At 49.8% G+C, this 13,347-nt stretch overlaps 1 protein-coding gene across 1 annotated transcript in view; it reads right to left on the bottom strand.

Moving 5' to 3' along the window:
* PDS5A (PDS5 cohesin associated factor A) overlaps nucleotides 1-13,347 on the bottom strand; it is a 1,513,477-nt gene that overhangs the window by 1,030,884 nt on the left and 469,246 nt on the right. The gene's annotated exons all lie outside the window — the stretch shown is intronic.

Genomic DNA, 13,347 nt, shown 5'->3' with positions numbered 1-13,347 from the left:
TAGAAGATGCAGGCTAAAGCACCTCTGTCAGGAAATTAGTCCTGAATGTCACTGAACGGAGCTCAAGGTCAGGGACCTCGGCTGCCCTTCTCACCACCATTGCGTAGGATGCCCCCTCCTCCATAGCCATGTGTGAGAAAGTGCCCTCTTTCTTGCATGGTATGCCCCCACTTTTTGCTAAATTGCTGAATGTACTTTGACTGAGTGTACCCTGGACTCCTGCCAATCAGGTGCCCAGGGCCTATGTTCCTTCCTTAAAAACACAAACTCCAAATTGGCAAACCCTGGCCACATGTCAGCCCCTAGTAAATGGTACCCTAGGTACCCAGGGCCTTGTGACCAGGGAAGGCCCCTAAGGGCTGCAGCACTTATTGTGCCACCCTTAGGGGCCCTGTACCCTTACACACACACACACTGCCTTTGCAGGCTGAGTGTCTGGGTGCAGGACAAAATGAAGAGTCGACATGGCACACATCCCTGTGTGCCATGCCCAACACCCACACTGCCAAGGCATATGTCAGTCACCCCTCTGGCTGGGTGCCTAATGCCCATGGTGTGGGCGCAGGAGCCCTGTGCCCCTACAGTACCCAGGTCCATTCCCGGGCACTGTAAGTGCAGTGTTGCCATTTAGGAGTACATGGTGCTGAGAGCTCGTCAAACACGAGCTCCACAGCACCATAATGGCAACACTAAAGACTGGGAAGTTTGGTATGAAACTTCTCAGCACATTAAACCCACACTGATGCCAGTGTGAGATTTAATGTACCAAGCACCCCAGAGGGCATCTTAGAGATGCCCTCCTACAACTAACCTACAATCCACGTCTGCTCTGAGGCTGCCCAGGCTGCCACACAGCAGACACGTTGCTGGACCCCTGGGTGGGAGAGCCCCTGCTCTCCCGGGCCTGCAACAATGCACATCCTGGGTGAGGTGATACATCTCCTCCCCCAGGATGAGCAAAGGGAAGCTTCAAAGCCCAGCCGCCTCTAGGAGTTTCCCCAGGCCACTGCAACCCCCCACTCTGGCGGGAAGCTTGGCCGGAAACCCCATACAAGGACAGGGGATGTGCCAGCCTGCCAACCCCACCCCTCAGGTGGGGGAGGCGAGGTGAAGCACAACTCTGGGCTCTCGCCATCTTGAAGATGGGAGGCCCTACCCTATCAGGATTACGCTACTGCCCCCCTCCCACAGGAGAGGGGCAGGATAGGGAATGTACCCACCCCAGGACAAGGATCCATTGGTCCCTGGCCTTCACCTACCTGTAACGCCCCTAAATCTAGTATTTAGGGGCACCCTGAACCTTCCTTCCCCAGATTCCAGATTCCGAAACTACAAGAAGAGCGAGAAGAAAAGAAGACCTGCCCTGCAGCTACAAAGGAGAGGGAGACACCAACTGCTTTGGCCCCAGCCCTACCGGCCTGTCGACCTCGGACTTGCTCCTGCTCCAAACCCGGCATCTCTTGTGGCCAGCAACCTCAGAAACCCCGGAGGACCTGGCTGCCTTTGAACTCTAATCCCCTGGGACTCCCATGAGTAGAGGCTCTACTCAGAACCTACCTTTCACCCCTAGCAGTAGCCCGGAACCGCGATCCCAGCCCACTTGGCACCCGCCAAGCTTGGCCGGTGCCGGAGTGAACTAAACCCACGAGGACGACCCCACGGCGACTGTGACCCCGAGTCCGGCACCCAAGGACCCCCCTCGACTATCCTGAAGAAGCTTGCAGCCTCAGAACAGAGTGCCACCCCAACCGCGATCAACAAGAGGGTAAGATTTCCGACATCAAAAGGCACCCCTGCACCAGCCGCCCCACGGCCCTCTGTGCCCAATCCCGGGGTACCTACCTATCCTCCAACTATCCAACTTACCCCTCGAAGTGGTGGTGGCACCCGAAGAGTCCACGTCCCCGAGCCTGCAGTCTTTTTCCAAACCGGAGATTTCCCATAGAAATCAATTGAGCGCCCAACGGCTCAAAAGCACCCTGCAGCCAGCCGCCCGAGTGGCCCTGGCAGTGAAAACTCTACTCTAACCCACTTCCCCACTTGCCCTGAGTAAGTGACCAGGAGCCCAGCTCCCACAGCCGCGTGGCTTGCCCGACAGCAGCCACCAACCCAGGCCCCCCTATCCCTGATAGGATAACATTGGGCCTAACTCTCTGCACCCGGCCGTCCTGAAACCGCTGAGGGTGAACTGACTGTACCTACCCGACACTGGGAGACCCCTGAGTCTATGCCCAGAACTTCAACTCTGCCAGTCGAGTACTTACCCTTAAACCGCTAACTTAATTTTCCTCATAGGGTAACATTGACTGGCTTTTTCTTGGAAATTCTTCTAAGTGTGAACTTTTCAAAACTCAAAATATTCACCAAAAATCAGCCGAGTACCAAAAACGAATTTACTCACCTGCTCTTAGGTGAGCTCCCAGTGCTGGATCTTGGTGCCCAGCACGGACTCTGAAAAGTACCCACAACTATACTTACCTTTAACTCATTTTTCTTCCATAGGAAACCATTGACTGCTTTTCTATGAAATTTCTTTTAAGTGTTGATTTCTGCAATTTCTAAATATTCCTCAAAAATCGTATAACATCTGAAAACGTAATTACTTACCTGTTTTGGATAAATGTCCCAGTACTGAGTCTAGACACCCAGTACTGGATTACAAAAGTAACAATAACCTACTGTACCTGTAACCTACATTTCCTTCCATAGGGAATCATTGATTGTTTGCTCTGAAATATTTTCTAAGTGCTCACTTTTGAAATAGTTAAATATTAGTTAAAAATCATTACAGTACCAAAGTCGACTTTCAACAGCTGATTCTGAGAACTGACCCAGGACTGGATCTAGGATCCAAGCCTGGAATTACAAAAGTAATCTACAAAGTAATCTGTTGCATATAATCTGAATTTATCATTGAGCTCAAAGTATTGTGTTTAGAAATAGAGTTGCCTACTGCAACTAATTGTAACTGTTTACTAAGAAGTCAATTGCATATACAAAAGTATTTTTATGAAACATCTCCTGTCGAGAAAGTATATTTTAATTCCAAGTGTTGGTTCTAAAATAAAACAAGCATATATTTTTTATATACAAACCATTGGCCTAGAGTTCAGTTATTGAGTGTGTGGAACTATTTGCTGACTGTGTACAACACATGCTTTACACGTCCTCTGATACTGCCTTACTGCTCGACCAGGCTACCACTTTGGACAGTAAGGTTATATCTAACTTTAACCTCTGTTAAACCCTTGGGGTTTGTGGACTCTGTACACCCTGTACCTATTAAGGAACAGTATATACAGAGCCACTTTCTCACACCATGGTATGGGGAGAAAGCCAGTGTCAGGGAAAGTGTCCAACCCACTGGGCTCACACAGGTCTATCCGCCAGTCCATGGGTTTTTCAAGCTGGTCAGTTAAAGGGTCCAGAGCCCCTCCAAGTCCTCTTCATCACCTCCTGGTACAAAAGCAACACCAGGAGCGAACACAGCGACTAAAGTCCCCTTCGGCGTCGGAACGGATGTTGATAGACGCCGGTCTAGCTTCGTGTCCAAGTCAGGTACGAGGATGGGGTCGATACCAACCGGGAGAAGGTCGGCGCCAGGAGCTTCGCCGCCTGGATCAACATTGGGGAAGGTCGAGATGAAACGACCATCTGTGGTCTGGTCCGGATCAGATATCGGATTCACGGGGGCCCTCCAGAGCCGGGGCAGGAGCCGCCAGCATCGAAGGTCTGAGGACCCCAACTGACTCTGCCGCGCCCAAAGGCACACTAGCAGAGTGGGACTGCCCAAAGATGATGTGCAAGGCCTCATAAAACTGTCGCAATTGGGCAGGAGACGCTCCGGCTCCCTGAAAGGTAAGGAGCCTTGAAGTAGACTCAGAAGGAGGCTCCGAGGCCGGAGGCCTCCAGCGACGACGCTCTATGTCCTGCATGTCGTCAGCCAACGGGCGGGCTGAAGTAGAAGAATGCCTATGTTTCTTCGACTTCTTGTGCTTACCTGAACGTCCCGAAGATTTTTAATGGGACAAGGAGTGTAGGCTCCGCAACCGTTCTTGGGACCTTCATCCCAACCAAGAACAGGAGTGATGTGGAGCAGAGCATCGGGTCTCCAACAGCTTTCGGGAAGCTCTGGCAAGGCTTTCGGATTAATGGCCCGGCGCTCTTGAGCACGACTTCGGTTCATGGTCATACTCAAAGCACCGGAGGCACACGAGGTGAGGATCCGTCACGGACATAATCCGATGGCAGGATCCGCAGGGCTTGAATCCGGTCCAACGTTGAGGCATCAATGCACCAGGAATCAAAGACTCAGAAAAAACTTGAACAAAAGTCGAAAAAAAGGGTAGTCAAAAAACAGCTAAGGGGAAGCTCTCTCCAGATCTGCGCTTAGGCTGGCAGGGCGAAAGAACTGACGTCAGCATGACCAGGCATCACCTATGTAGGACCTGCAACATCCTTTCCGACACACATGAAGCCGACGACTGATGCAGAGCCGACCGATGTCACCTAGCGACACGCAGAGGTACTTCTAATGAAAAAACTCTGGATCCAGACTAACACCTGGGCGAAACTGTAAAGCTAAGGAATCTACAACTAGAAGTCTTTATCAGATCCACTAAGCTCTCAGAAAAAGGGTGCTGAGACAGAAATGCAAGTAGAGATTCCTGCAAGAGTTTGCCTGAGTACAAGGCTGGCGGGGTAGAAGAATCGAGGGGAAAGAGTTTTTTTTGTTTTGGAGAGGGGAGGGGGGTCTGATTACTGGAGCAATTGGGAAGGCATAGGGAGGCGGTTTAATTCACAGTGGAAGATCTCACTTGGAATTGAATTTATCAATGTCAGCCATCTTTGAAGTGCTTAATCTCCAATGCATTTCTTTGATGCCCTTTTTATGCTGTTGGTAGGTATTCCCAGCCTTTAGGCACCTGCTGAAAGAATAAGCAATGGCTAAGCCAATGGGCTTCGGATGCGTACCATGTTTACTTGTTTTTGCCAACGTATACAAAAGCAATCAAATGTTTTCAAGTAAAACACAACAAAAATGCACCCAGCAAAAGCTTGCAAGCATATGCTAGAGCTGATAAGACTGAAAGGCTCTTGCAGTACAGAAAATCTAATGGATGAAGAGGGCTGCCCAAAATACGAGAGAGCGAGCGCGAGAGCGTACACACACACACAAGGGTGATGGCTTGTCCGACATGAAAACCTGGGAACCCAGCTTGAATACTTAACACCAGTGTGTCTGTAGAAAACATTCTATAAGGAAGCTGAACTGAAAGGTCCTGCAGTTGATTTACCCGTGGATGCAAAAGTGGAAGACCTACATCCATCACCCAGTCGGGCCACCACTAAAACGGATATCATCCAAGATACGCCCAGCGACCCCCAGAAGACACACATTACTTAATCATTTTTAAAGACGTCCCAGAATTCCTTCCAAGCGATGACTCCTGGCCCTAAAAAACAAATCTGTTACTGGCTGCAAACAAAAGTTGGGTGGTCACAGAACCTAGCTCAGGAGGTCCGGTCGGTGAGAAGATATCTATGGCTCGGCATCCATCCTAAAGATTTTCCTGGGTACTGTGTTTTAGTGAATTTCAGGACTCCCCGCTTTGTGGAATAGTTACTCTGCCGCCTAAGAAGGATAACACCACCCTCCAGCTGTATTAAGGCAATTGCTTTCAAGTATTTTTATAGGCCACTTAGTACTCCCGTTTCTACCAGGGGCGGGCTGAGGGCAGGGATAACATCTGTCAACCCTGGCCAAACAAAATTCCCACCAAGAACATATTTGAAGCCTTATCTCAACTGGAGGACCAATACTGACTGTGTTTGAACCTGCCTGACAGTGCTTCTGGATCTAGTACCTTGGATGTTCATGCAGACATTGTGGTGAACCAGAGTGACGTATTGAAGGATCTTGTTTTCCCTCATGCATCAGAACGTGCAGGCCTTGCTTACTTGTTTTTCTATCAGCCTACTACTGTGTCTGCTATCTCTGCCCATAGGTGCACTATAGTTATTCCCCCACCAGCTATTACTAGAGCCCGCGGTGGTACATGTCATTTAGTCACCTAGAATGTGGGTGGGCTTTGAAATAAGCTGGATCATACAGAATGCTCCAAATGACATCAGTTTCCCATATTATTTGCATGAAGGAGACTTGGTCTGTGGGCCCAATTCATGTTGAGAGCTTCTCTTCCCATTTTCTAGGTGCCCTGCCATCATCTTCAGGGCGGGCAAAGAGGGGGACCCAACTAATTTTAATATATAATACCTTATCGATTGTTATCAAAAGGTCTATGTCCTTCACCTCATTCCCAGTTTCTTTGGCTGTCATCTAAGTGCGGTCCTGACGTAGTGGTGGTCAATTTTCATAATAATGTATTTAATTTGTCATGCAATTTGGTGGTTCATGCACTGGACTCTGGGTTGGAAGCCTTCTTGTGTCCATTTCATGCCAATTTGATTATACTTTGGAGAGGTGACTAATATCCAGGTCTGCCCTTTACCGGCTACGCGGATTTGTGAGATTACAAATACAGAAGGGGCAGGTATCCCGCATTTCCTACACTGAGTATGGGGATGCACTTTATTCATTCATTTTTAAATATGACCTTGTTTTACTTACAAGTAGTTGTATGATAAAGGGATGTGGGTGCCTTCTTTTATAGCTAGAGATGCCAGTACTACTATGGGCCATGTTGTTTGTTCCCCTTCCAATAATTTGGTTATTTATTTTTGTGTTATCCTGACTAATGAGTGATCACAACCCACTTGTTCTGTCCATATCCTCAAGGGCCAAAATGCTAGAGATTTTGAATGTGTAGTTAATATGGCTCCCGTAAGGCCCAATGTTGTATGTATGAAATGGCAGGGATTGACCCTAGTTCCGTTTTAATTCAACCAGTAAGAGGGACTCCGTGGTGTTGGATTAATGGGGGATCATGAAAAGTTATTGACTTCCTTTGATATGATCAGTAGGTGACTAAGCGCACTTTATACACGACCAACAATTTCTAACAAGTCCCAAAAACGCAGGTGATTTGACCACTGGTGAACTATGGCTTCCAAGCTCCTAAAATTGGCTTTACATAGTACCCCAAGGGATCACCTAGCTACTGTGCAACAATTAGCAGCCAGAAAAAAAGGCATTGCAAGAAAAAGCTTGTTCTAAATTGCTACAGGCTGCGCAGAGAAATTTATTCTAAGTTGTTTTGGAGTAGGTTAATGCACCCTTTCTTAAGAATGACAGTATAGCAGCGATCAAATCTTTTCTCCCTTGTAAGGCATGGGTGGCACATTTTCGACCATCCTGGATTCCCCCCCGAGAGGTTTGCCAACAGGCCAAGGGTGACCAACGCCTGCATGCAAACCATCTTCCATTAGATATTCCTCTCCAAGAGGTTCTCCTTGCCATCAAACAAAGTAGAGACGGGAAGGCCCCTGATCGGACGGGGTCCCGGTCAATGCCTTTAAAGCTTCAAGGGATCTATGGGGCTCCATCTGGACACATGTGTTTATGCAGCAACAGAGTGTAGAATTCCTCCACCCTCTCCTTCCTGGGCTGGCTCCTGCCTTATCTTAAGTAAGATAAGGCAGACCTTAAACATTAACGCCTCATTTCCCTCCTAGACTCCTCAGTGAAAGTGATGAGAAGAATTCTCCTGTCGAGACTTTAGAAATGGGCATAGGAAAACTCCATACTTTCAGTGGTGCCGTTAGGTTTTTGGAAGGGCTTAGGCACATCTGAACAATGTGTGAACCGTGAGTTGCTGACTGTTAAGTATACCAGGGTTGGGGGCGTGGCCGAGCCGAGCAGCAAGATTGCCGCACAGCGAGGTGGCCGCACAGCGAGGTGGCTTTGCCGGCAGAGCACATAACCCGGCTACCATCCTAGGCCTGGCGAACATTTTGAGGCACATAAGCAGGGATATCGAAAGACTTACCCCCGTGCTGTCATTTGCGGGGCCGCCGGTGTCGAAATCCTGCTGTGGGCCGTAGATCCAGTCACTAACGGGCGCGGCCTACCACGGGCTGAGAACCAGCTGCACAGGCTCGAGGTGGGTGCCGCAGGCGGTCAATCGCTAAGAAAACAGAGGCCACAGTGAAGACGCCAACTCAACGGCCCGCATCTGGGGAGCCGATCGGACTAAGTGTGAACGGCAGAAATAATCACCTGGAGACTAACCGCACAGAACAGCTGGCGACCGCGACTCAAAATGGCGGCCCGCTAATACTGTGAGCCCGCTGTAGAATGAAGTGCAGTGGAGTGCCCGCGCCACCACCAGTGAGTCCCACTGCATAGCATCTCCCCCCCCTTCCAGATAACGTGCACGAAGTGTGGAGAGAGAGTGCAGATAATAGGGGCAGACACGATTGGAGGGGGTGAGCGGAAAGAGTGCAGGCGGGCAGAATTCGGGACTGACGCCAACAAGGTGCAGCCGAGAATTGAGCTCCCAAGCGTGAGACAGTAATGTGGCCTATAACGCCACCGCTCCAACTCCCCCTGCGACCCAAGCATGTTAAAGCGGTGGACTGCGGCCTAGCAAAGAAGACGCTTGCGGTGATCGGAGCGACCATCTAGAGACACGCTGAGAGAAAGTGCCATCTTTCTTGCATGGTATGCCCCTACTTTTTGCTGAATTGCTGAATGTACTTTGACTGAGTATGCCCTGGGCTCCTGCCAATCAGGTACCCTGGGCCTATGTACCTTCCCTAAAAACTGTGCTGAAACATAAACCCAAATTGGCAAACCCTGACCACATGTCAGCCCCTGATAAATGGTACACTAGGTACCCAGGGCCTTGTAACCAGGGAAGGCCCCTAAGGGCAGCAGCCCTTATTGTGCCACCCTTAGAGGCCCTGTACCCTGACACACACACGCACTGCCCTTGCATGCTGAGTGTCTGGGTACAGAACAAAACAGAGTCGACATGGCACACCTCCCTGTGTGCCATGCCCACAACACACACTGCCCTGGCATACATCAGCCACCCCTCTAGATGGGTGCCCTATGCCAGTGGTGTGGGTAAAGGTGCATGAGCCCTGTGCCCCTATAGTGCCCAAGGTCCATTCCTGAGCACTGTAAGTGCAGTGCTGCCATTTAAAAGTATATGGTGCTAGGAGATCGTCAACACGAACTCCACAGCACCATGATGGCTCCACTGAAGACTGAGAAGTTTGGTATCAAACTTCTCAACACATTAAACCCGCACGGATGCCAGTGCACGACAGAGGGCAACTTAGAGACGCCCCCTGAACCTAACCTACAACCCACGTCTTGTCTGAGGGGCTGCCTAGGCTGCCACACAGCAGACACGTTGCTGGACCCCTAGGTAGAGCGCCATCCGCTCTCCTGGGCCTGCAACAATGCACATCCTGGGCGAGGTGCTAGGTCTCCTCCACCAGGATGGGCAGGGGAAGCTTCAAAGGCATGCCGCCTTGGTGAGCTTCTCCAGGCCACTTGCTGTACTCAGCAACTGGCCCCTACCGGTTCTAAACCCCCACTCTGGCGGGAAGACTGGCCGGAAACCCCAAGGAAGGACAGGGGGGTTGCCAGCCAACCCCACCCCTCAGGTGGGGGAGGCGAGGTGAAGCACATCTCCGGGCTCTCGCCATCTTGAAGATGGGGAGCCCTGCCCAATCAGGACTAGGTCAATGCCTCCATCCCACAGAAGAGTAGCAGGATAGGGGGTGTACCCGCCCAAGGGCAGGGACCCAGTGGTCCCTGCCATTTACCTACCTGTAACACCCCTAAATTTAGCATTTAGGGGCACCCTGAACCTTCCTTCCTTAGATCCAGATTCCGAAACAGCAAAGAAGATCAAGAGACAAGACCACCTGCCGTGCAGCTGCTCACAAGAGGAAGACACCAACTGCTTTGGCGCCAGCCCTACCGGCCTGTCGACCCTCGAACCTACTCCTGCTAAACTCCGGCATATCCAGTGGCCAGCAACCTCACAAACCCCGGAGGACCTGGCTACCTTGTGACTCTAAGCAACTGGGAATCCCACGAGCAGTGGTACTGCTCAAAGCAAGTAACTGACCCATGGCATCATCCAGGAACTGCGAACCCTGCACACTCTGTACCCGCCAAGCCTGGCCTGTGGTGGAAAGAACAAAGAACCCGAGGAACGTCCCCCCGGCGACTGTGACCCCGAATCCAGCACCCAAGGACCCACCTCGACGCTTCGGACGACGCCTGCAGCTTCAGAACCAGGGACCCCTCCAACCGCGACCAGCCGAGGGTAAGATTTCCCGACACCAAAAGGCACCCCTGCACCCGGCGCCCTGCGGTCCCATGTGCCCAACTCCTGGGTGCCTACCTATCCTCCAACTACCCAACTTACCTCTCGAAGTGGTGGTCACACCTGAAGAAACTTCGTCCCCGAGCTTGCAGCCTTTGTTCGTTTTTGAGCCTCTCCGTTGAAATCCATTGAGCGGCCGATGGCTCAAAATCACCCTGCACCCAGCCGCCCGAGTGCCCTTGGCAGTGCAATCTCTACTCTACTCTACTTCCCCATTTTCCCTGAGCAAGTGACCAAGAGCCCAGCTCCCACAGCCACGTGGCCTGCTAACCAGCAGCCACCAACCAAGGGCCCCCTGCCTCCCATAGGATAACATTTGGCCTAACTCACTCTGCACCCGGCTGCCCCTGTGCCGCTGAGGGTGTAACAACTGTACTTACCTGACCCTTGGAGACCCCCGAGTCTATGCCCAGAACCTTAACTCTGCCAGTCGAGTACTTACCCAAAATCCGATAACTCACTTTTCTTTGATAGGGTAACATTGACTGATTTCACTTGGAAATTCTTCTAAGTGTGGAGTTTCTAAACTTTAAAATATTCACCAAAAATCAACCGAGTAACGAAAACGAAAATACTCACCTGCTATCAGGAGAGATCCCAGTGCTGGATCTTGGTGCCCAGCACTGACCCTGAAAAATTACAACCATACTTACCGCTAACCCAATTTTCTTCCATAGGAAACCATTGACTGTTTTTCTGTGAGATTTGTTCTGTCGATTTTTGCAAACTACAAATATTCTGAAAAAAATCGCACCAACTGTGAAAACATAATTACTTACCTGTTTTAGACAGATGTCCCAGTGCTGAACCTAGGAGCCCAGCACTGGATTACAAAAGTAACGAGAACATACTTTACCGGTAACTTGAATTTCCTTCCATAGGATAACATTGCCTTATTTTTGCTGAAAAAGTTTGTGTCTATTTTGCAAACTTACAAATATTCGTTAAAAATCGCCTGTATAACAAAAACACATTCTTACAACTGTTTACAGAAGGTGTCCCCAGTGCTGGATCCAGGATCCAACACCGAGTTAGAAAAAGTAACTATACACCCACTTACCTGCTATGTGAATTTCCTCCCATAGAAAAAAACATTGGTGATTTTTGCTGAAAAAAGTTTCCAAGTGTCAACTTTTAAAATACAATAATATTCCTTAAAAATCACTACTGTACCCAACACGCTTTTACTCAACTGTTTGCAGGAACTGTCCCAGGACTGAATCTAGGATCCAGTCTTGTGGTAAGAAAAGTAATCCAAAAAGTGATCTATTGCATTTTACTAGAAGTGCCAATTGAACTCAATGTATAATTGTGTTTGAAATTGTGTTGCCTATTGCAACAACTATCTATTGCATCCAAAGTCTAGTGTCTATTGAAAAGTATTTATCTAAAGCCTCTCAATCTGAGAAAGTATATTTTGCTACCTATTGTTGGTTCTAAAATAAAACTACATATTTTTATACAAAAACCATTGGCCTAGAGTTCAGTTCTTGAGGGTGTGAGACCATTTGCTGACTGAATGTGTACAACAAATGCTTTACACTGTCCTCTGATACTGCCTTAATGCTCGACCAAGCTACCACTTTAGAGAGTAAGGTTATATCTAACTTTAGCCTCTGCAAAACCTCTGGGGACTGTGGACTCTGTACACACTGTACCTATTTGGGAACAGTATATACACAGCCACTTTCCTACACACGCTAAGGAGATACAGACAGGGCACCAGATCGTAGAAGGCGCACCGAGGGCCAGCGGGAGACGACGGGGGATACAGAAGAAGTGCAAGGCCCTTCCGGGACCCAAAGAGTAAGAAGCGGCAATTCAGCAGGAGAAGGCCCATAAGAAACGTGGGACGTGTAACGTCATCTGTGGACAACTCTGAGACGGGGCCACACGAACAGAGCTGAAGGTGATAACGGCCCGAACATTTAGATACCCGCTGCTTATGAATTCTACGCCCAGGCAGACACGGACAGGAGATTGGTGGACACGACAAAACTGGTGAGTGAATCCACGCTGAGTGGAAACAACTGTGCGGGCCTCGAGGGTTGCTCGTCTGAGGATGTTTGGGAGAGACCATAAAGCCGACCCCCATAGTGGATTACAGATAACAAGCAGTGTAAGAGCTGCGCTGTCTGACAACTACCGGATCGGTCAGGGACTGTGTGCGGTCAGTGTAGTAGGCCAGGACTCCAGAGGGCAACGCACAAGACACCCCACCCATGCACAGGCTCAGAAGTGTTACTTGAATACAGTTGAGAAGCCGACGCCACAAAAGTGAAACCCGTCACGTAGGAAGCGAGACACACGTAGACAACGCAAGCTCAAATCTGTACAAAGGCACAATACACTCCATCCAGGCTGGCTGACCAAACTCACCACAGAAGCAGGCCACTACGTGCACTGTGCGGAAGTACTGTGGGGGCTGGAGAATAAACCATCGCCATGGGGAAGGCCGATAATAAGCAAGCTAAACTCTCCTTTTAAAGAATAGTAACGCGTCTCCAAGACCCCGCTATCGCCCCGATTACCGTAGTCCCTGAGACACAAATGGACTCGGACCAAGATGATGACATCAAAACAATGATGCAAGAGGTAAGGGGCAGCCTTAGAGCAATCGATACGAAATTAGACAATATGGCGGCCAGCATGGGTCACATGTCCCAAAGAATAGACAAACATGAAAGCAGATTAGAAACACTGGAACAGCGAGTGTCGGACTCGGAGGATCGGCAGGAAATATCTCAGGGCAACATGTTACGTATGGAAAGGGTGCTTGCGGTAATCAGGGCCCGCAACGAAGACCTGGAAGCCAGGTCCGGAAGGAACAACATCCGTTTTACGGGGGTACCGGAGTCGACCAACATCCAAAACATGGAACGATATGTGGAGGAAATGCTCCGAGATCTGTGTGCAGAGGAACTTACCCCGATGTTCCTGGTGGAACATGCACATCACACCCTGGGCCCGATCCTAGCTCCCCTACTCAATTATAGAGACAGGGGCACTGTGTTGAGGGTTGCCAGGGAAAAAGGGG

This window comes from Triturus cristatus, chromosome 2_2 (genome assembly GCF_964204655.1).
Source record: "Triturus cristatus chromosome 2_2, aTriCri1.1, whole genome shotgun sequence".
NCBI classification, from domain to species: Eukaryota; Metazoa; Chordata; class Amphibia; order Caudata; family Salamandridae; genus Triturus; species Triturus cristatus.
Note: the sequence above shows the minus strand (reverse complement) of the source record. Positions and strands in the feature narration are given on the sequence as shown.